Source organism: Hyperoodon ampullatus (assembly GCF_949752795.1).
Source record: "Hyperoodon ampullatus genome assembly, chromosome: 5".
Lineage (NCBI taxonomy): Eukaryota > Metazoa > Chordata > Mammalia > Artiodactyla > Ziphiidae > Hyperoodon > Hyperoodon ampullatus.
In genome coordinates, this window is record NC_136918.1 from 110,328,344 (window position 1) to 110,351,241 (window position 22,898).

The window sequence follows — 22,898 nt, forward strand, 5'->3', positions numbered from 1 at the left end:
AAAACAGATTAATGATCATTAGGGTTTTGAGATGGTGAAGGGTAGGATATGGCGCTATAAGGGTAACATGTTGGAGTCTTGTGATCAAGGTGCAATAGTAATTTGATTTTGGTGGTGAAGCCTCCATCAAGTGAAGTCCCAACTGTGATAAGATTGCATAGAGCTACACACACTCAAAACTATGTGCAAACTTATATGTACAGACGTGTGCAGGTATAACTGATGAAATCTGCATTATGTCTATGGTTTGTATCAATGTCTATTCCCTGGTTTAGACATTGTGCTATAGTTATGTAAGATGTTACACTGGTTTAAGCTGGAGGAAGCATCCATGAAATAACATTCTGTGAAATCTAAATTATGTAAAACTAAAGGTTTTAATTTTTTTCTCTTCCTGGATCCTTAAAATATTATTGAATTATTGAATTTCTATGTAGTATTGAATGACTCTATTTAAAAGGACTGTATTTGTTTTGCCAGTTTCCTGTAAATTTCCACAATATGGATGTTCAGTTTTTAATATCTATATGTATTAATATTGTCATGAATTCCAACACAAGGTGCATGGAGAGAGGCAAAGCAAATACTATTTATATATAGCAAATAACAAATGTGCCTTTGTCTTTGCCCCAATATTTCTCCCTGGGGTAAAATAAGGAGAACTGGAAGATGTCATTTTATATATAATGTAGTCTAATGTAAAGGAGAAATCCAAAAAAGGTGAATGTGGATATTTAAATAGGAAAGAATCTCCCTTCCCACTCCAAGTCTCCTCAGAAATATAATGGGAAAGATCTTGTGTTCTTACCCTAGTCTTTTGGAATGTAAGTAAAATTTTTCAGGGGAAAGATGATACTAGTATCTGCAGGTTTTTAATCTGGGGGTATATTCACAGAAAGGGTGATTTATTTACTCTTGAAATGTAAACATAAAACTCCAGGGATATTTATCTCACTGGGTAATTAGTCATAATATAAATTTTAGGCTTTTATTTTAGTAAATAAAATTTAGTTTTAGTAAAATTAACTCAGAAAGCCCTAACTGTGAAGAAATATAATATTTTTTTCTCCAGCCTCACAGAAGATAAACTTTCCTGTTTTTCTATCTTTTCTAGAAATAATTTGTTATACTTCTTTAATATCATATTAAAATCAACATCCATATATCACCATTTTCAGTGAACTTGATAAATTACTAAAATTATTTATAGACAGTATTTTGTCCCACAGGTAGATCATTACAATGGGGATGAGAACATCAAGATTTTACTTTTCTTCCCCCAAGAGAATTAGAAATATTATGTGGGCCACTTTTCCAACTGTGTAGTTGATTAGTTTTGAAAATAAGTGACCTAAGCAAATTTATCTCCTCTCTTTTGAAAGTGCTTTTCTGAATTGTGTAAGTATGTGTTTCCTCTCTTTATGCTCCCTCTATACAAATTTGTGACTTATTCTCAATTAATATTATATTTCACACCTATTTTAATATTCCCCATTAAGCTTTATTGTCTTTATTCTTAATGAACATTAAGATAAAAATATACCCATATATGTATTTAAACTTGCTCATAAATACTTGTTTAACATATTAGGAATATTAAGAATATCAGCCATTAGTTTACATTTCAATTTCAAAAACACTTAAGAAATTTGAGTCCCATAGTACACCTCAGTAAATGTTAGAAAAGTCTTACTGAGTGTGTCATTGTCTTACCAAAGTTCACTGAAGCATTTTCTTCTGCAATACATGCAGAATTTAAATGTGATTAATGGTAACTCTCTTGGATTTTGGTTAGAAAAGTTTTCTAATGACTCTATAAACTTAATCTATAAAACGTTTATTTTATTTTGCAGTATCTACCTTAACTTCAAAAGGAAAAACAATTGATAGATGCCTGTAGCCTTAATTATGAGGAGTTCTTAATGGCAGGGATTATGTTTAAGGTGGAAGAAGTAGATATTTAAGCAAAAATGCTATTCAGAACCCCTTGAAGATCAACTGAAATGACCAACATTAATGTTTCAGGCAGCTGTTGTAGACATTGACAATCACCCTCTAGAAATTCAAGGTCTAAAATTTTTGAGTATGTGTATAAGATAGTAAACCTTTTTTTCCCCATGAGATTTTACAATATTGATCCAGTGTCACTGACTATACACCTAGCACCCAAATTTGTTTGTGTGAAGTAGGTTTAGGAGCAATCATAGAAAGTTTGTTAAATGATTTATACAGCCTGAAATTTGTATGTATTTATATGTTATTGAAATGCATACATATCATTTTGCAACTGATAAACACAATTATTGATAAAACCCAAGAAAGACAACATAAAGACAAACTGTCTGTGTAAAATGCCTCTTAAATAGAATCTCCAGAAAGGAAAAAAAATCCCATGAAGAAAATAAATGTATATTTTGTGTACTTTCCTATATTATCATTCATAGTGCAAAAGAAGGAAAATCTGTACTGGTGCCATATTAATCTGAGCATCAATAATAGTAAAAATGTAGAAAAACAACTGCAATAAACACTGTAAATGAATACAAAAGCTTCAAGTAATTGCTTATGAGTGCTTTTTTTCTTTATACAATTTACAACTTTCTTATGATGATCAGATATTACTTTTAAAAATATGAAAGTGTTCTAAGCATACATAAATATAGGGAGAATAGCATCATGAATTTCTTTGAACCCATCATGAAACTTCAACACTACCTCTTTTAAAGTACTATTTTGTGTATATGCTTGCCAGGGCCCACCTACATATTATTTAAAAGTAATCACAGACACCATACCATTTTTTTCAGTAAAGTCCCACTATGTAACATGAACACATACAGATCTTTAAATATAACCAATTCTCTAATAATATCCAATATCTGGTTTCTGTTCAAATTTCTCTGCTTATCTGAAAATGTGTTTAAGTTAATTCATTCAAATTTGATTACAAATGGGCCTCACCTATTATTATTGGTATATATACACCTACTATGATTGGTTATGTGTCCCTTAACTTTCTTTTTATCTGTAATTTGTTCATCATTCCCACCTTGTCACCATTTTTATTCTAGCTTTTTGAATAAAAAGAAAAAAAGTCATATATATTACATTTTAACAAATTTGTGCTATTAAAGATAATCAGTACTTCTGCCTAGGCCTTCCCTGGTGGCGCAGTGGTTGAGAGTCCACCTGCCGATGCAGGGGACAAGGGTTCATGCCCCAGTCTGGGAAGATCCCACATGCCGCGGAGCAGCTAGGCCCGTGAGCCATGGCCGCTGAGCCTGTGCAAAAACTTCTGCCTAAAATGTACTACTTAAAAGGAATGTCATTCTGTATTTTAGGTAAGCTTTTTACTCAAATCAGATTTCTTTTTTTTTTTTTTTTTTAGATTTATCAAGTTGTAATCTAATCATACAATGAATCATCTAAGAACAAACTCAAAGAATATTTTTACCCAGTAAGTACATTTTCCATAGCAGAGTAAGTACATATTTATGATAGTTTGAAGTAGACATGCTAGGTTTCAGACTACTTTTAGAGTTGACTATATTTAAAATTAAATTGTACTAATATTAGTTTTGAAAAGTATAAATAATTTTGAATTTCTCATATATTCACTTATAATTTTTAAATTTATTCAGAGACATTTCTAATGTTTGGAAGACATGTCAATAAGAATAACTGGAGTTTATTTTCCTTTTATTTTATAAACTAGATTTTCAATAAAAATTTTATCACCATATTTCATAGGTTCAGTACACTGCACACAGAACTCAGTATACATTTCAGTACCTTGTTTTTAAAGGACCACATTATCCTGCATGAATATAAAAGGTGGTTAAGTTCAGCAGAAACTTGCATTGGTACATTAACATAATCCATTTGTAAATTTCAGGGTGCTCTTCTGCAGTATTTCTGCTTATAGACCACTACCTGACATTTCTGTACACAACTATAAAACTATACAAACAATTTAATGCTGTCCAAAACTGCACCTCAGACTTTAATATACTTTTGATATGTACAGAATCATAAAGTATTAGAAGCTAGAGAAAGTAAAGATTTCTAGGTCATCTTATCTCTCTCTGTTCCAATATGAGATTGTTCCAGGAAATATATGCTTAAATATTCTGTCTAAGAAGGCTTTTAAATGATTCCAGTAAAAGAGCTTCTGCTACTTCCCATGGGATACCACTCTGCAATCTAACATACTTCAATAGAAGCCTATTTCACTTTCTCACTTAGGTTTTTATCTCTCTCCTTTTGCTACACTTTGTTGAGTCTGGTGTTGGAATGCTGCTTTGTCATGTTGTCCTTCAGATATCACGAGCTTCTCTGCTTCCACACACTTTTCAACTGCATTGGAAGGAAAAATATTAGGGTAATAAAGAAAGCTAACTGTATCATAATATATATAATAATACGGTAGAAAAAAAATGTTAAAATGTAATTGCAGTTGAACTTCAGTAGAGAAGTTGAGTGCTTTAGTGACATACTTCTAATATGCATTTCCTAATCTAATGTAATATGCTTGATTTAGAGAAGTGACATGAAAACCATGCTGAGCCAGTCTAATTTCTTAAAACAGAGTGGTAGTTTGTCCAAAACCAGTTGAAACCAATATTCCACTGATTTCATAATTCAGCATTTTTAAACCTCTGAAAAATAACAACACTGGTAGAAATAAACAGGCAATGAAAGGGGGCTCAGTGAACAAGAATCCTTTTGCTGAGAAAAATCTGGACTAGTCCCCACTGTAGAGTAGAAGCACAATGGTGAATGTTTTGTGCATGCGCAAAAACATCCCAAATACTAAATTATTCTTTTAGTGAAGCTTAAGGTGACCCTTTGCATTAGTAAATATTTTGTCCTAAAGAGAACCCATTTTAATCTAGTCTGGCTTAGCCAACATATATACAAGAAGCTAATCAGGAGAAAAACATACTTCTATTATTTTTAAATACAGTGAACATAATCACATTAGATATATTTTCATTAGAATTTAGACTAATTAGAGTTTTTTTTTTAAGATTATCAACCCATTGCAAACATTTTAATGTTCTGATCTTAGAAGACTTCAGCGAAAAAATAATTTACTCCCCACCCCTGTTTTAATGAAAATGTTTAATATCAACATTTCAAAGCCTTTTTTTTTTTTCAGGTGTTCAGTTCCATCTAATAAAAACCTGGTGGAGAGGGAGAGAGAGAGAGGGAGGGCTGGAGGGAGAGAGAGAAAGAGAGAGATGTCACAGAACATTTCATTGAACCACATTTCTTTAAAGAAAAATAAATCACAGTCCCTTTTCATAATGTCATTGATGATATTGTGTGTTTTTAAAAATACATTAAAATTAGAATTGTAATTGTTTTATTTCTTATTCTATCTAAATTCAAATATATTTTGTCCAGAAAATATTGAATTGGAAACTGGAATGACCAGGTTTAAGTTCTAATTCTGCTGGTAAATAGCAAGGTAACAAAGTTCAAGATGTTTGTTGCTCTGTGACTTTATATTCAATACAAGATATTTAAGTTGAATATCCATTAAATTTTCTGTAATTTGAATTGTCTGTTTAAAAATGTATTTGTTGCTATTGCTTTTAAATATATACAATTTTAGTGGGTGTTTTAGTAACTGAATTTTTGATTTAGAGGTGTTTGAGGTATTTTGTTTTTTACCATTTTCTAGGAAGAATTTTTGTTTCTAACATAATTTCTGTTAATAGCTGTTGACTTCCTATTCACTAATCCATAACAACCTATCTCTCAGTCAATCATTTGTATTTATGTAACACTTCTTATTCACATTTTAAAATGCTTTACAAATCAGAGCAAATTAAGAAACACCAACTCCAATAAAAGTTTTTAATTTGGATATTTGTAAATAGTAATTTTGGTCATATAGTCATAATTTTAGAATTCTCAAGCAGCACACTGAGTGAATGTGAATGCAGTCTTTTTTTTTAATTTTTATTATAGTTGCTTTACAATTTTGTATTAATTTCTGATGTACAGCAATGTGAATCAGTTATACATATACATGTATCCACTCTTTTTTAGATTTTTTTCCCATATAGGCCATTACAGAGTATTGAGTAGAGTTCCCTGAGCTATACAGTAGGTCCTTATTAGTTATCTATTTTATATATAGTAGTGTGTATATGTCAATCCTAATCTCCCAATTTATCCCTCTCCCCCTCCTTTCTCCCCTGGTAACCATAAGTATATTTTTTATATCTGTGACTCTATTTCTGTTTTGTAAATAAGTTCATTTGGACAATTTTTTTTTTAAGATTCCACATATAAGCAATATCATATGATATATGTCTTTCTCTGTCTGACTTACTTCACTCAGTATGACAATCTCCAGGTCTATCTCTGTTGCTGCAAATGACATAATTTCATTCTTTTTTATGGCTCAGTAATGTTCCATTGTATAATGTACCACTTCTTCTTTATCCATTCCTCTGTCAATGGACATTTAGGTTGCTTCCATGTCCTCTCTATAATAAATAGTGTTACAATGAATATTGCAGTGGATGTATCTTTTTAAATTATGGTTTTCTCTAGATATATGCCCAGGAGTGGAATTGCTGGGTCATATCATAGCTTTATTTTTAGTTTTTTTAAGGAACATCCATACTATCCCCCATAGTGGCTACACCAATTTACATTCCCACCAACAATGTAGGATGGTTCCCTTTTCTCCACACTCTCTCCAGTATTTATTGTTTGTAAATTGTTTAATGATGGCCATTCTGACCGGTGTGAGTACATACTTTTGATTTTCATTTCTCTGATAATTGATGATATTGATCATCTTTTCATGTGCCTCTTGCCCAGCTGAATGTCTTCTTTGGAGAAATGTCTATTTAGATCTTTTGCCCATTTTTTGATTGTGTTGTCTGTTTTTTTCATATTAAGTTGCTTGAGCTGTTTGTGTATTTTGGAGATTAATCCCTTGCCAGTTGATTCGTTTGCAAATATTTTCTCCCATTATGTGGGTTGTGTTTTAATTTTGTTTATGGTTTCTTTGTTTTGCAAAAGCTTTCAAGTTTAATTAGGTCCCATTTGTTTATTTGTTTTAATTTTCATAACTCTAGAGGTGGTCCAAAAAGGGTATTGTTGCCATTTATGTCAGAGAGTGTTCTACCTATGTTTTCCTCTAAGAGTTTTATAGTGTCTAGCCTTACATTTAGATCTTTACTACATTTTGAGTTTATTTTTTTGTATGGTGTTAGGGAGTGTTCTAATTTTATTCCCTTACATGTAGCTGTCTGGTCTTCCCAGCACCACTTATTGAAGAGACTGTCTTTTCTCCATTGTATATTCTTGCCTCCTTTGTCATAGATTAGGTGGCCACAGGTGCATGGGTTTATCTCTGGACTTTCTATACTCTTCCTTTTATCTATATTTCTGTTTTTGTGCCAGTACCATGCTGTTTTGATTACTGTAGCTTTGTAGTAAAGTCTGAAGTCAGGGAGCCTGATTCCTCCAGTTCCTTTTTTTCTTTCTCAGGATTGCATTGTCTATTCAGGGGTTCTGTGTTTCCATAAAAATTAAAAGAAAAAAATTTGTTCTAATTCTATGAAAAGGGCTATTTGTAATTTTATAAGGATTGTACTGAATCTGTATATTGCCTTGGGTAGTATAGTCATTTTGGCAATATTGATTCTTCCAATCTAAGAAAATGTATATCTCTCTGTGTCATATTTGATTTCTTTCATGAGTATCTTATATTTTTCTGAGTATAGGTCTTTTGTCTCCTTAGGTAGGTTTATTACTAGGTATTTTATTCTTTTTGTTTCAATGGTAAATAGGATTGTTTCCTTAATTTCTCTTTTTGATCTTTCATTGTTAATGTATAGAAATGCAAGAGATTTCCGTGTATTAATTTTGTATCCTGCATCTTTAAAAAAATTCATTGATGAACTCTAGTAGTTTTCTGGTAACTTCTTTAGAATTTTTGATGTATAGTAACTTTTGATATAAAGATGACTGTTTGTCATCTGCAAACAGTGACTGTTTTACTTCTTCTTTTCCTATTTGGATTCTTTTTACCTCTTTTTCTTCTCTTATTGCTGTGGCTAAAACTTCCAAAACTATGTTGAACCATAGTGGTGAGAGTGGACATCCTTGTATTGTTCCTGATCTTAGAGGAAATGCTTTCAGTTTTTCACCATTGAGAATGATGTTTGCTATGGCTTGTAGTAGTCTCTTATGATCCTTTGTATTTCTGTGGTGTCCATTGTAACTTCTTCTTTTTCATTTTTAATTGTATTGATTTGAGTCCTCTCCCTTTTTTACTCAAGGAGTCTGGCTAAAGATTTTTTTTTTTTATCATCTCAAAGAACTAACTTTTAGTTTCATTCATCTTTGCTATTGTTTTCTTCATGTCTATTTCTTTTATTTCTGCTCTGATCTTTATGATTACTTTCCTTCTACTAATTTTGGGTTTTGTTTGTTCTTCTTTCTCTACTTGCTTTAGGTGTACGGTTAGGTTGTTTATTTGATATTTTTCTTGTTCCCTGAGGTGAGATTTTATTGCTATAAAGTTCCTTCTTAGAACTGCTTTTGCTGCATCCCATAGGTTTTGGATCATTGTGTTTTCATAGTCATTTGTCCCTGTGTATGTTTTTTTTTTTTAATAGATCTCTACAGGAGTATAATTGCTTCACAATACTTTGTTACTTTCTGTTGTACACTAAAATGAACCAGCCATATGAATACATATGTCCCCATATCCTCTCCCTCTTGAGCCTCCCTCCCAACCTCCTTATCCCACCCCTGTAGGTTATTGCAAAGCACTGAGGTGATCTCCCTGTGCTGTGCTGCTGCTTCCCATTAGCTATTTTACATTCATTAGTGTATATATGTTGTCACTCTCACTTCACCCCAGCTTCCCCCTCCCACCTCATGTCCTCAAGTCCATTCTCTACATCTACATCTTTATTCCTGCTCTGGCCTAGGTTCATCAGAATGATTTTTTTTTTTTTTTTAGATTCCTTATATATGCATTAGCATATGGTATTTGTTTTTCTCTTTCTGACTTACTTCACTCTGTATGATAGACTCTAGGTCCATCCACCTCATTACAAATAATTCAATTTCATTACTTTTTATGGCTGAGTAATATTCCATTGTATATATGTGCCACATCTTCTTTATCAATTCATCTCTCATTGGACATTTAGGTTGGTTCCATATCCTAGCTATTGTAAATAGTGCTGAAATGAACATTGTGGCACATCTATTTTTGAGTTATGGTTTTCTCAGGGTATATGCTGGGTAATATGGTGGTGAGATTGCTGGGTCATATGGTAGTTTTATTTTTCATAATTTAAGGAACTTCCTCACTTTTCCCCATAGTGGTTGTATCAATTTATATTCCCACCAACAGTGCAGGAGAGTTCCCTTTTCACCACACCCTTTCTAGCATTTATGGTTTCTAGATATTTTGATAATGGTCATTCTGACTGGAATGAGGGGATAACTCATTGTAGTGTTGATTTGCACTTCTCTAATAATTAGTGATGTTGAGCATCTTTTCTTTGCCTCCTGGCCATCTGAATGTTTTCCTTGGTGAAATGTCTATTTAGGTCTTCTGCCCATTTTTTAACTTGTTTGGTTTTTTTTGATATTGAAGCCCATGAGCTGTTTGTATAATTTGTAGATTAAATCCTTTGTCTGTTGTTTCATTTGCAAATATTTTCTCCCATTCTGAGGGTTGTATTTTTGTCTTGTTTATGGTTTCCTTTGCTGTGCAAAAGCTTTTAAGTTTAATTAAGTCCTGTTTGTTTATTTTTGTTTTTATATCTATTACTCTAGGAGATGGGTCAAAAATTATCTTGCTGTGGGTTATGTCAAAGAGTGCTTGTGTCTGGTCTTACATTTAGGTCTTTAATCCATTTTGAGTTTATTTTTGTGTATGATGTTAGGTAGAGTTCTAGTTTCATTCTTTTACATGTAGCTGTCCAGTTTTCCCTGCACCACTTATTGAAGAGACTGCTTTTTCTCCATTGTATGTTCTTGCCTCCTTAGTCATAAATTAGGTGAACATATGCAGGTGGGCTTATCTCTGGGAATTGCATCTTATACCATTGGTCTATATTTCTATTTTTGTGTCAGTACTATACTGTCTTGATTATTGTAGCTTTGTGGTATAGTATGAAGTCGGGGAGCTTGATTCCTCCCATTCCATTTTTCTTTCTCAAGATTGCTTTTGCTCTTCAGGGTCTTTTGTGTTTCCACATGAATTGTAAAAATTCTGTTCTAATTCTGTGAAGAATGCCATTGTTTGTTCTATTTACATTGAATCTGTAGATTGCTTTGGATAGTATATTCATTTTCACAATATTGGTTTTTCCAATCCAAGAACATGGTATATATATCCATCTGTTTATGTCATCTTTTTTTTCCACCCACACACTGTATTTTATTTTTACAAGAGATAAATAAGCTGACACCAAGCATTGTTAATGGATGACAACAACAAAAGCAACAATGATTGCAATTAACAAACACAAAACACACTAATACTATGTTATAATATTGACATTCAGTCCAGTAATCCTCCACTGTAACAGCTCCTTTACTTTGCAGTGAAAATTGATTTGTATATTTTTTGCCTCTGAGTCTTTGTGGGATTTTTTTCTATTAAAACAGAAAGTCACAAAAATTATAATCATCCTCATGAGTTCACTCAGTCCCATGTAATTAATTTTTTTCTCATCTTGATTTTCTGCTAGCACTTTTAAGAATTCATCAGTTTTCATTAGAGTTCTGAAAATGCTTATACATTCAGTTCAGCAGTATAGTCAGTTACCAGAAACCTTTAATTGTCAGTCTTTTCCATGAATTCTTTGAAGATGAAACCCTTTTATAGGAACATTTTTGCAAAAGCATCAGAGTACACCCAGAACTGTTTGTAAATGACAAAAGACTTGAAAATGACCATGGTTAAAGATTTGATGAAAGTTCATAATAATGCAATTGACAAGGAAATTTAGTTATTTCTGAGCTATACATTTTAAAGTAATAACTAGAATTATGACTTATAACATTATACCAGAATATATAAGATTTTTAGAAATTTCATGTAATGTCTGAAACATTTATATTAACTTATTTGCATACAAATAACCCAAAGAAAGTTTAGTATTAGTTGCTTTGTTTGTTTTTTTACACTGCAGGTTCTTATTAGTCATCAATTTTATAAACATCAGTGTATACATGTCAATCCCAATCGCCCAATTCAGCACACCACCATCCCCACCCCACCACGATTTTCCACCCTTACTGTCCATATGTTTGTTCTCTACATCTGTGTCACAACTTTGGTCATGCAAACCTGTTCATCTGTACCATTATTCTAGGTTCCACATACATGTGTTAATATACGATATTTGTTTTTCTCATTCTGACTTTCTTCACTCTCTATGAGAGTCTCTAAATTCATCCACGTCTCAACAAATGACTCAATTTCGTACCTTTTAGGGTTGAGTAATATTCCGTTGTATATATGTACCACACCTTCTTTATCCATTCGTCTCTCGATGGGTATTTAGGTTGTTTCCATGACCTGGCTATTGTAAATAGTGTTGCAATGAACATTGGGGTGCATGTATCTTTCAATGGTTTTCTCTGGGTATATGCCCAGTAGTGGGATTGCTGGATCATATGGTAATTCTATTTTTAGTTTTTAAGGAACCTCCATACTTTTCTCCATAGTGGTTCTATCAATTTACATTCCCACCAACAGTGCAAGAGGGTTCCCTTTGCTCCACACCCTCTCCAGCATTTGTTGTTTGGAGACCTTCTGATGATGCCCATTCTAACTGGTGTGAGTGATACCTCATTGTGGTTTTGATTTGCATTTCTCTAATAATTAGTGATGTTGAGCAGTCTTTCATGTGCTTCTTGGCCATCTGTATGTCTTCTTAGGAGAAATGTCTATTTAGGTCCTCTGCCCAATTTTGGATTGAGTTGTTTCTTTCTTTAATATTGAGCTGCATGAGCTGTTTATATATTTTGGAGATTAATCCTTTGTCTGTTGATTCGTTTGAAAATATTTTCTCCCATTCTGAGGGTTGTATTTTCGTCTTGTTTATGGTTTCCTTTGCTGTGCAAAAGCATTGAAGTTTCATTAGGTCTCATTTTTTTATTTTGGTTTTTATTTCCATTACTCTAGGAAGTGGATCAAAAAAGATCTTGCTGTGATTTATGTCAAAGAGTGTTCTTTCTATGTTTTCCTCTAAGAGTTTTATAGTGTCCAGTCTTACATTTAGGTCTCAAATCCATTTTCAGTTTATTTTTGTGTATGGTGTTAGGGAGTGTTCTAATTTCATACATTTACATGTACCTGTCTAGTTTTCCCAGCACCACTTATTGAAGAGGCTGTCTTTTCTCCACTGTATATTCTTGCCTCCTTTATCAAAGATAAGGTGACCATAGGTGCGTGGGTTTATCTCTGGGCTTTCTATCTTGTTCCATTGATCTATGTTTCTGTTTTTGTGCCAGTACCATATTGTCTTGATTACTGTAGATTTGTAGTATAGTCTGAAGTCAGGGAGTCTGATACCTCCAGGTCCGTTTTTGTCCCTCAAGACTACTTTAGCTATTCGGGGTCTTTTGTGTCTCTTTTGTGTCTCCATATAAAGAGTTTTTGTTCTACTTCTGTAAAAAGTGCCATTGGTAATTTGATAGGGATTGCACTGAATCTGTAGATTGCTTTGGGTAGTATAGTCATTTTCACAATATTGATTCTTCCAATCCAAGAACATGGTATATCTCTCCATCTGTTTGTATGCTTTTTAATTTCTTTCATCAGTGTCTTATAGTTTTTGGCATACAGGTCTTTTGTCTCCCTAGGTAGGTTTATTCCTAGGTATTTTATTCTTTTTGTTGCAATGGTAAATGGGAGCATTTCCATAATTTCTCTTTCAGATTTTTCATCATTAGTGTATAGGAATGCAAGAGATTTCTGTGCATTAATTTTGTATCTTGCAACTTTACCAAATTCATTGATTAGCTCTAGTAATTTTCTTTTGGCATTTTTAGGATTCTCTATGAATAGTATCATGTCATCTGCAAACAGTGACAGTTTTAATTCTTCTTTTCCAATTTGTAATCCATTTCTTTCTTTTTCTTCTCTGATTGCCATGGCTAAGAGTTCCAAAACTATGTTGAATAATAGTGGTGAGAATGGACATCCTTGTCTCATTCCTGATCTTAGAGGAAATGCTTTCATTTCTTCATCATTGAGAATGATGTTTGCTGTGGGTTTGCTGTATATGGCCTTTATAATATTGAGGTAAGTTCCCTCTATGCCCACTTTCTGGAGAGTTTTTATCTTAAATGGTTGTTGAATTTTGTCAAAGCTTTTTCTGCAACTATTGAGATGATCATATGGTTTTTATTCTTCAATTTGTTAATATGCTGTATCACATTAATTGATTTGTTTTTACTGAAGAATCCTTGTGTCCCTGGGCTAAATCCCAATGGACGTGGTGTATGATCTTTTTAATGTGTTGTTGGATTCTGTTTGCTAGTATTATGTTAGGGTTTTTGCATCTATATTCATCAGTGACTTTGGTCTGTAATTTTCTGTTTTTGAAGTATCTTTGTCTGGTTTTGGTATCAGGGTGATGGTGACCTCATAGAATGAGTTTGGGAGTGTTCCTTCCTCTGCAATTATTTTGGAAGAGTTTGAGAAGAATGGGCGTTAGCTCTTCTCTAAATGTTTGATAGAATTCACCTGTGAAGCCATCTGGTCCTGGACTTTTGTTTGTTGGAAGATTTTCAATCACAGTTTTAATTTCATTACTTGGGATTGGTCTGTTCATATTTTCTGTTTCTTCCTGGTTCAGTCTTGGAAGTTTACACCTTTCTAAGAATTTGTCCATTTCTTCCAGGTTTTCTATTTTATTGGCATAGAGTTTCTTGTAGTAGTCTCTTAGGATGCTTTGTATTTCTGCAGTGTCTGTTGTAACTTCTCCTTTTTCATTTCTAATTTTATTGATTTGAGTCTTCTCCCTCTTTTTCTTGATGAGTCTGGCTAATGGTTTATCTATTTTGTTTATCGTCTCAAAGAACCACCTTTTAGTTTTATTCACCTTTGCTATTGTTTTCTTTGTTTCTATTTCACTTATTTCTGCTCTGATCTTTATGATTTCTTTCCTTCTGCTCACTTTGGCTTTTGTTTTTTCTTCTTTCTCTAGTTCCTTTAGGTGTAAGGTTAGATTGTTTACTTGAGATTTTTCTTGTTTCTTGAGTTAGGCTTGTATAGCTATAAACTTCCCGCTTAGAATTGTTTTTGCTGCATCCCATAGGTTTTGGATCATCGTGTTTTCATTGTCATTTGTCTGTAGGTATTATTTGATTTCCTCCTTGATTTCTTCAGTGATCTCTTGGTTATTTAGTAATGTATTATTTAGCCTCCATGTGTGTGTGTTTTTTTTCATGTTTTTTTCCCCTGTAATTCATTTCTACTCTCATAGTGTTGTGGTCAGAAAAGATGCTTGATATGATTTCAATTTTCTTAAATTTACTGAATCTTGATTTGTGACCCAGGATGTGATCTATCCTGGAGAATGTTCCATGCCCACTTGAGAAGAAAGTGTAATCTGCTGTTATTGGATAAAATGTCCTAGAAATATCAATTAAACCTATCTGGTCTATTGTGTCATTTAAAGCTTCTGTTTCCTAATTTATTTTCATTTTGGATGACCTGTCCATTGGCATAAGTGAGGTGTTAAAATCCCCCACTATTATTGTGTTACTGTCAATTTCCTCTTTTATAGCTGTTAGTTGCCTTATGTATTGAGGTGCTCCTCTGTTGGTTGCATGTATATTTATAATTGTTATATCTTCTTTTGGATTGATCCCTTGATCATTGTGTAGTGTCCTTCCTTGTCTCTTGTAACATATTTTATTTTAAAGTCTATTTTATCTGATATGAGTATAGCTACTCCAGCTTTCTTTTGATTTCCATTTGCATGGAATATCTTTTTTCCATCCCTTCACTTTCAGTCTGTATGTGTCCTTAGGTCTGAAGTGGGTCTCTTGTAGACAGCATATATGTGAGTCATGTTTTGTATGCATTCAGCAAGCCTGGGTCTTTTGGTTGGAGCATTTAATCCATTCACGTTTAAGATAATTATCGATAATTATGTACCTATTACCATTTTCTTAATTGTTTTGGGTTTGTTTTTGTAGGTCCTTTTCTTCTCTTTTGTTTCCCACTTAGAGAAGTTATTTTAGCATTTGTTGCAGAGCTGGTTTGGTGGTGCTGAATTCTCTTAGCTTTGGCTTGTCTGTAAAGTTTTTGATTTCTCCATCGAATCTGAATGAGATCCTTGCCAAGTAGAGTAATCTTGGTTGTAGGTTCTTCCCTTTCATCACTTTAAGTATATCATGCCACTCCCTTCTGGCTTTTAGAGTTTCTGCTGAGAAATCTGCTGTTAACCTTATTGGAGTTCCCTTGTATGTTATTTGTTGTTTTTCCCTCTCTGCTTTCAATGATTTTTCTTTGTCTTTAATTTTTGCCAATTTGATTACTAGGTGTCTCAACGTGTTTCTCCTTTGGTTTATCCTGCATGAGACTCGCTGCACTTCCTGGACTTGGGTGGCTCTTTATTTTCCCATGTTAGAGAAGTTTTTGAGTATAATCTCTTCAAATATTTTCTCTAGTCCTGTCTCTCTCTCTTCTCCTTCAGGGACCCCTATAATGTGAATGTTGTTGTGTTTAATGTTGTCCCAGAGGTCTCTTAGGCTGTCTTCATTTCTTTTCATTCTTTTTTCTTTAGTCCTGTAGCAGTGAATTCCTCCATTCTGTCTTCCAGTTCACTTATCAGTTCTTCTTCCTCAGTTATTCTGCTATTGATTCCTTCTAGTGTAGTTTTCATTTCAGTTATTGTACATTCATTTCTATGTTAAACATTTTTTGCATCTTCTCAATCTTTGCCCCCATTCATTTTCTGAGGTCCTTGATCATCTTCACTATCATTATTCTGAATTCTTTTTCTGTAAGGTTGCCTATCTCCACTTCATTTAGTTGTTTTTCTATGGTTTTATCTTGTTTCTTCATCTGGTATATAGCCCTCTGCCTTTTCATCTTGTCTATCTTTCTGTGAATGTGTTTTTTGTTCCACAGGCTGCAGAACTGTAGTTCTTTTTGCTTCTGCTGTCTGCCCTCTGGTGGATGAGTCTATCTAAGAGGCTTGATGGGAGGGACTGTTGGTGGATAGAGCTGACTGTTACTCTGGTGGGCAGAGCTTAGTAAAACTTTAATCATCTTGACTGTTTATGGGTGGGTCTGGGTTCCGTCCTTGTTGGTTGTTTGGCCTGGGGCAATCCAACACTGAACCTATCTGGGCTTTTTGCTGGGGCTAATGACAGACTCTGGGAAGGCTCACACCCAGGAGTACTTCCAAGAGCTTCTGCTGCCAATGTCCTTGTCCCCATTGTGAAAGAGAGCCACCACCTTCCTGTGCAGGAGACCCTCCAGCACTAAGAGGTAGGTCTGCTTCAGTCTCCCCTGGGGTCACTGCTCCTTCCTCTGGGTCCCGACTGATGCACTACTTTGTGTGTGCCCTCCGAGAGTGGAGTCTCTGTTTCCCCCAGTCCTGTCAAAGTCCTGTAATCAATTCCCACTAGGCTTCAAAGTCTGATTCTCTAGGAATTCCTCCTCCCGTTGCTGGACCACGATGTTGTGAAGCCTTACGTGGGGCTCAGAACCTTCACTCCAGTCGGTTGACTTCTGTGGTATAAGTGTTTGCCAGTCTGTGAGCCAGCCAGCTACCCGTTATGGAATTTGATTTTACTGTGATTTCACCCCTCCTACCATCTCATTGTGGCTTCTCCTTTGTCTTTGGATGTGGGGTATCTTTTTTGGTGAGTTCCAGTGTCTTCCTGTCGATAATTGTCTAGCAGCTAATTGTGATTCTGGTGTTCTTGCAAGAGGGAGTGAGAGTGCAAGAGGGAGTGAGAGCACATCCTTCTACTCTGCCATCTTGGTTCCTCCTCCCCCTGTTTATGTCATCTTTGATTTCTTTCTTCAGTGTTTTAGAGTTCTGAGTACAAGTCTTTTGCCTAATAGGCAGGTTTTCCCTAGGTATTTTATTCTTTTTGTTTTGATGGTAAATCGGATTTTTTCCTCAATTTCTCTTTGTGATTTTTCATTGTTGGTGTGTAGGAATGCCAGAGATTTCTGCGCATTAATTTTGTATCCTGCAACCTTACCAAATTCATTGATTAGTTCTAGTAGTTTTCTGGTGACATCTTTAGCATTTTCCATGTATAGTATCATGTCATCTGCAAACAGTGATGGTTTTACTTTTTCTTTGCCAATTTGTATTCCTTTTATTACTTTTCCCTGTCTGATTGTCATGGCTAGGACTTCCAAAACTATGTTGAATAAGAGTGGCACAACTGGACATCCTTGTCTCATTCCTGATCTTATTGAAAATGCTTTCAATTTTTCACTACTGAGTATGATGCTTGCTGTGGTTTTTCATATACAGCCTTTATTATGTTAAGGTAGGTTCCCTCTATGCCTATTTTATGGAGAGGTTTTTTTTATCATAAATAGGTATTGAATTTTGTCAAAAGCTTTTTTCTGCATCTGTTGAGATGATCATATTGTTTTTGTTCTTTAATTTGTTAATGTGGTATATCACATTGTTTGATTTGCTTATATTGAAGAATCCTTGCATCCCCGGGATAAATCCCACTTGATCATGATGTATGATCAATTGGAATTGATCATACACCATGTGTTGTTGAATTCTGCTTATTAGTATTTTGTTCAGGATATGATGTCCTCTTTGATTTCTCCTGTGATCAGTTAGTCACCTAGTAACACATTGTTTAATCTCCATGTGTTTGTGTTTTTTAACACTTTTTTTTTTTTTGTAATTGGTTTCTAATCTAATAGCATCATAGTCAGGACCACAAGAATTTAATCCTCAGAGTAATAAAATGAGGGGAATTAAATACTAGCATATTGTTGGTGATTATACAAACACTAGTCCATTTTACAGGTAACCTATTTCTAAACGTGAGACATTTAAAATTAAAATAAAGGAAAAATGGACAGTTATATGTCAACATTATTCTGAAGAACTGAAAACATGCCAATTTTCAGTCACATTGTGAATATTTCATAAAGAAGTAGTGTCAAATGAAAAATTTGAGGCATGGCAGGCAAAATACTAGAGTTATATGACAAATTATACTAGTATCAAATTGGAATAAGGACTTCTGTCAGTATTACATCAAATCTCTGTAAAGTACATCCTGTGTTAAACACAGCAAAGCATTCTGAAAAATTTTTGGACAGTGTTTAGCTTCATTTTTACATATGTAGATTTTCTTTATGTGAGCTGTGAGGTTTTATAGCTCTGTAAGTGGAGCTGGGTGAAAAAAACACAATAAAGAGTGATAATAAAGTAGCATATATCTACATTTGTAGGAACTAATAAAGTACAGCATAGAAGAAGATAGGAATCAATGATGCTGATAACATAGCTGTTCATTTTGAATTTCTGTCTGTTATTTTATATTATACTTATTAATAGCTATATTGCTATCCTTATCTTGGTTACCAAGGTTATCAATTAAAAATATTCATTTAAATTTTATCTAACTTAGAGATGGTATATATGATCTTTTGAAAACAAATAAGTAAATTAAAATTGCTTAATCAACCCCTGAGGGAAAAAATACCATTTTCTTGACCTTTTGGGGGGAGGGTCATTCCCCTCTGCCCATCTACATGTCTACAGCAGACAGTTCACTTGTTAACTTGTTTTACAAAGATAGCATCATCTGCTATTCACCCATCTGCCTTTATTTCTGTGCTATGTAAACTGAACGTATTCCTTAGTCATTGAATCTTCTTTTGCAACATGGCTACAATATTAATCTCTTCATACAATTCTATTATAAGCAGATATACTAAAATAATACATTATTATCTATTACAGTTCATTTAATCCATATTAGCATTTTTTTAAATTAAGAATTGATGCCCAGCTTTTAGAATATTTTTACTTATGTAGCATAAATTCCTAGAAAAGAACTTTGTTGCAAATAAGTTAAATATATTTTAGAATTTGGAAAATAAATAAAATATATTTCTAGAGAAAATGTTAACACACATGTGTAAACAGAACCAATACATATTTAGAATTGTTAATTTTTATTGTAATTTTCCTATGAACAGATGATATGATAAATTATATTAAAAGTTATATGATCTTAAATAATTCTGTTACTATAGTAAATTCTCTTTGACCAGATAATTATTGATTAATTAATTCTATTTCATTTATCATTTTGTATTAATGCTAATATTTGAAGCAGATCTGTAACTTTTCTTTTTTAGTACAGCACAAAAATCTAGGCTATTACTGCATATCATATACTTTAGGCACTTTTCCTCTTTCAAGTTTTAAAAAATATAGGATAGAATTTATCAGAAGTATTTTAACTTAAATAAATGGAACATAATAGGAAAATGGGCTTTTGATTACACTGAAAGCTTTTTTTCTAAATCTTTGATGATTATTGCTCTAAGCAGATTTTTACCATTCTCCTTTCAGTCCATTTTAACTTACATTTTCTAAGAAAATAATTTGTTCTATAAAAAAAGTATTATAGAGTTGCATAAATATCATCTAGTTTAAAAAATAATTACAGACAAAAACAAATACAAACAAAATCCTTTCTACCTTTTTCGTATATTCCATTTTCCTTTCTCAAGTTTGTGTTTGTAAACTCTCTCATTCTTTATCAAACTTCCCAGTTTTTTGTTACCTTTTGTTATTTTTACCCCCTCTCCCTGAGAATCAGAGTTTTGATTTATTAAGTAAGAAAGAAATGCTAAGATTGATCCCCTAATTCCTTAGTTTGATTTTAATCTTAACTTATTCAGTTTATTTCTTAGGTTTATGGTATTTTTTTTCTGCTTTATTATTTTACATAAATTTCTACATTAATTATTTTAGTCTACAATTCAGAGGTTTCAGACTATAGTTATGTTTCTAATAGCAGCTTTGACTGCAATTGATTTTATTTGATGCATATATTTTCATAATCAATTTTCTATATGAACTATGACTGCTATTATGAGTACCACTTTAAATTCATAAATGATAAAGATTTTTTTCCTGCAAAATTTTAGTTGGTTTATTTATCTTTGTGATCTCTTTAAGACTACCATTTTGATTATTTTATTAAAATAAGAGAATTGCTTTTTATTTTTTGGAAACAAATGGGATTTTTGGTGGCCTAGTTGGAAAGAATTTTCTGTTGATAAGGCATAGTATTTGATATGTATTGTCAAAAATTATAAATATCATATAGAATCATTGTGTTCATTTATTTGTTTCGTCAAAGAGATGTCTATTAAAATCTGCAATTTAAGCTGTTACTATCAGTTTCCTCTCATATTTCAATTTTTCAAAATGCATTTATGTGTCTTCTATGCATAGAAATACTTACCCCTTACATTCTTTGTCAGTTGAAACTCTTACTAATATAAAATTGCTTTTACATTGTTTGGGCCTTTTTTCTTCTGATATTAAATTTTCTTTATATTGTCTTTAAAAAATACTGTATATTATCTTTTCATTTCTCACATATTCTAAGCTGTGTATTTTGTTAGCAGAAGGACAGTGTGTTTAAATTTCCTTGTAAAGAAACTCTCTGATTTATATAGTTTGGATAAGGAGTGTTTTATAACTGAAAATAGATGCCTATGTTATATTAAGGAATGATACACTAGAGAGATATACTCAACTTCTAGACAGTAAGAAAAAAATTCCAATTAACTGTGCACATTTCTATCCCATTGCACAAGGATCAAAACAGGGCACATTCTTGAGGTCATAAACACTTATATCTGCAGAATTCTTTACTGGAAATGAAAGATTTTTTTTTTCTGAGCAAAAACACAGAACATACTTTTCTACCAGAAAGTATGTCTAAATGATTAGTTCTTAGACTTCTGACATTTCAAATGGAAAGAGAGATAGATGTCTGAGACAGAGAAGAGGGAGAATTTAATAGACTTCACAATTTATGTGCAAAAGGGAAACTTGGAGAAGCGAAGAGAAAGATATTGTTTATTCATCCAATGTTTAAAACTTGAAACCCTGAGATGAAGGCCAAGTCAGTTTTCTAAAACTTGAGGTGTCTTTAAAATAATCTGATTTTACTGGTTAAGGAATGAAGGGTGGTAGGGGCAATTATTTTCATTTAAATATTACTAGATTAAGAAGAATGTTCCAATAGATGCTGAAATTTACTTTAGGATACATCAAATGTTGTTGAACTTTTGAATAAACAGAATGTCACAAATCCATACAATGGAATACCATTTGGCAGTATAAAGAGCAAACTTCTGATACACTCCTTGGCATGGTAAACCTCAAAAGTACACCATTCTAATTGTAAAAGTTAGATGAAAAATATTAAATATTCTATGAGTCCATTTCGTTTGAAGTTTCTAGAAAAGACACATATAGATATAATAATTGGATCAGTGTTTGCCTGGGAGTAGGAGGGTGTGATTGGGGATTGAGTAAAAATGAATTTTGAGGGATATTTTAAGGATAATAAAAATGTTCTTACACTGGATTATATTTGCACACATCTATAAATTCACTTTAAAAAACACTGAATTGTGTACTCACAATGGTTAAATTGTATGATCTATAAGTTATAATAAAGCTATAATTTTACATTTTCTTTCTCTGACTTATTGGTCAAATGGTATTGGATTCATTCCTTAAATTTTAAAGGGTTTAAATTTGGTGTCATTTTTGTTGATCTTCCTTGCTATATATAAGACATTTACATAGTGTTTTATCTTTTGAAATGAGAGCTCTGTAAAGAGAAACTTTTCCTTTTTATATACTTGACTGGAATCAGTTGTTTTTTTGATAGATTTTATGGAAGATTCTATCTTTTCTTATGATTTCCATATACTTAATATGCTGATAATTCCAAAAATTTCAACTCCTGTTTAACTCTTCTTCTGAAACTCCATGTACTTATACCTTCCTCCTAGTCAGGTTTATTTAGATAAGTCATAGGTATCTTAAATTCATCATGTCCCAAGCTGATCTCAGATCTTTTCACCCTAAATGTCTTGATTTTCTGTTCTCCTGTTTCTTATTTACTGGCATTATTCCCTAAGACTTTAAGATAGAAACTTGGATGTTAGGATTGACTCCAACTACTCAATTGTACTGATATCTAATTGATAACTACTGTCAACTAAACTAGCCAATAGATCGAGAGCCTATATCACAACTTCCAGTGTTAAGCTTTTTAAACAGTCCAAGTAATTGACTTTGTCAATAGGAAAATTTTGCCCGTTCTATATAAAATTAAAGATCTTTATTGTCAGTACTTGGAGTTCAAAATAATTTTTGATATCAAATAACTACTGATAAGTTTTTCCACTGAGTAGAAATAGTTTCACGCAACCACAATTACAAATTTATATAAAAATTTTTGAGCATTTTATTTTTCAATATATATGGAGAGAGGTTTTCTAAGTATGACATTCAGTAAAACTACTTGTTTTCTACTTCATAGATATATTAGTTGAAACATATGGAATTGATGTTTTTATGGGTCAAAATAGTAAAATGTTGGCAGGTAAGTTTTTATGTGACAGAATACAGTATATTTCATTCTCTATAATATTAATTATGTAGTAATAATTTCTAAATATAAATATTTCGTTCTGTAAGCTAGGAACCCATGATAAAAATTAATGCATTAATATAATGAATGCTTTTCGAATACCAAACTCATAGTATGATTTATAATTTATCTAAAATTATCCCCTTCTAAAAATTTCTCAAAGTATTTATAGATATAAG